The 2,560-nt window shown below is 36.4% G+C and overlaps 1 long non-coding RNA gene across 2 annotated transcripts; it reads right to left on the reverse strand.

Annotated features, from left to right (window-relative positions):
* Nucleotides 1–282: 282 nt before the first annotated feature.
* Nucleotides 283–1,919, reverse strand: LOC110927879. 2 transcript variants are annotated; one of them, XR_002585973.2, is made up of 2 exons: nucleotides 1,884–1,919; nucleotides 283–509 (listed from the first exon to the last, which is right to left on the reverse strand). It is a non-coding gene; the product is annotated as an uncharacterized LOC110927879 (long non-coding RNA). The 2 variants fall into 2 exon arrangements; XR_004889385.1 differs by lacking the exon at nucleotides 1,884–1,919 and adding an exon at nucleotides 633–1,324.
* Nucleotides 1,920–2,560: the final 641 nt, after the last annotated feature.

Genomic DNA, 2,560 nt, shown 5'->3' on the forward strand with positions numbered 1-2,560 from the left:
CGGTCCTAGACCGCATTCACGGATCATCTCTTCCAACAATTGCGCTTTCCCTTCACAAAACATACTATTAGTTTCCTTCAAATACATAATCTAATACATACTTACATTCGCTTCTGCCTTTAGGCCTCGATCGAGTCTTGGATTGCATGGGTTCTTGGTCACGAGAGCACCGGTTTGAGTTCAAGTATTTACCTCCTGTTACTTGATTCTCTCAAACCAGGGCTCTGATACCAACTTTTTACGCCCTAACACGTTTTACCTTAAAAATGACGCAGCGGAAAAGAGCTTTAAAAATTTCCTTCCTTATTAACGACATTACTTTCGAGAAGGTTCCAAAAGCTAAAATGTTAAACGTTCTATAAAAGAATTCACAACATTCATACTAAAATTTCACATTTCTAGACGTTACATATTTCAACTATATGGTCGATCTATCCGTGCAATCCTTGCTCTTGACTCGATTTACGTCCGCTTCACCTCCTAAGTAGCAGAAGAAGTCCGTGTATCACCTGTGGGCGTCACATACATCTTAGCCATTAGTCAACAAAAACATCATATAACATTAAAACTCATATAATTAAGGATTGAATAACGTTTGACAATTTAGCTTTAGTTCATCCAACTATCCTTACTCATCCTCTTATTCCGGGTTGGGCTTAAATTTCATAAGAATCCGATGTACTCATTCCTGCATTACATACCGACCTCAAACGCATAATTAGTAACGTTAAAATTCGAACATATCAATTCATGCAAGCATACGTACTTACATACAAACATACATACACATCTACATACACACATGCCTTTCCTACAACTTTACTTACGTGCATACCCTCATATATGTCTTTACACATACATACATACACAACTACATACGTACATACCTTTCCTACATCTTTACATAATCATACAATATTTACATGGGACTTAGACTTTGATTTATAGCCCATAAACATCTAAGGATCGATCAAATCATGTTTAGAAAACCCGCCGTAGTCCATGGGTAATAAACCGAAGCCTACGATACATAAATCAACTTAAATAACAAGATTTCAGCTTTTGAGACTTGGGGAGGCCGTCGGCGACGGCCCTAGAGGCGTCGGCGACGGGCCTTGCCTTTACCCGTAGCCAGAAACACCCGTAAACAGCTAAATAAGGCGTCTGGCAAAACTGATGTTGTTTTGTCGTTCGTACGCGCTAAAATGCGCATAACTTTTGAATCGTTTATCCGTTTAACCTCTCGTTTCTTCCTACATGCTTGTAAATTCACATTCTATCATATTAACTTAAAATCCTACCTCCGGATTAAGGAAATTCTTAACTTAGAATCCCACATTTAGGTTCCATATTACTACATATTCTTTAGGATCCCACATTTAGGTACCATATTACTACATATTCTCTAGGATCCCACATTTAGGTACCATATTACTACATATTCTTTAGGATCCCACATTTAGGTACCATATTACTACATATTCTTTAGGATCCCACATTTAGGTACCATATTACTACATATTCTTTAGGATCCCACATTAAGGTACCATATTACTACCTATTCTTTAGGATCCCACATTTAGGTACCATCTTTGGGGTGTTACACGTTATGGGTATTCGTGCATAAAAGGTCTACGACATACAAAACCCTATACTCCTCACTTTCATACTTGACCAAAACATTACACCAATCGATTAGCTTGTTTCTAAACTACTTTTAAGATCGTTTGCCCAATATACCCATCAAGGGCGTTTTGGTCAACTTTATTCCCATCATTTACGACGAAGGACTTCATCACACATTTGATCTCAACATCATGTTTAATTAAGTAAAACATTATATTACTTAAACAAACTAAGAAGTGATTACGGAAATCACTTACCTTGTGCATCCGTGTTCATACCCGCTTGCTTGCCTCATCTTGACCCGTTAGCCTTCCATGCTTGGTCCATGCTAGTGTGGTTCCTATTCTTTCATGCCGTCATGCCATAATAATGTTAATATTCATGCTCATTCATATTAACACACATTTTCCAACTCTTATCTACATTGACTTTCACTAACACGCATACGACATGATTGGTCAACCACATAGTTTCAATATCCTTGAAATCTAAATTCGTTATCACACATAACACATAATTGATCTAACACATACTCCATGATCTCTCGATTCTTATATTTATGTCAAAATGCCTAACCATGCTATGGATTCTCTGTTGACTTTCAGAAAGTCAACCTTCTAGCATATAACTTCCAATTTCGAACACGCATTTATGTTAATATAATAGACCATATTAATGACATCATATTAATTTCATACATAATGTTGTATAACACATACAACTACATGATCACCTAGTCACATACACAATATACACATACTTATGTTTTCATAACTCTACATTCGACAACCGCATTGTTCAACATTCACTCAATCAAAATTATCATCTTATATACGTACACGACATAACTCCAACATTATCACTTATCAATAAACTATTCATTTCACATTCGTACACATTCACTCTTAATCACCATAAATCAAGCGCATCAATT

Source organism: Helianthus annuus, chromosome 3 (genome assembly GCF_002127325.2).
Source record: "Helianthus annuus cultivar XRQ/B chromosome 3, HanXRQr2.0-SUNRISE, whole genome shotgun sequence".
NCBI classification, from domain to species: domain Eukaryota; kingdom Viridiplantae; phylum Streptophyta; class Magnoliopsida; order Asterales; family Asteraceae; genus Helianthus; species Helianthus annuus.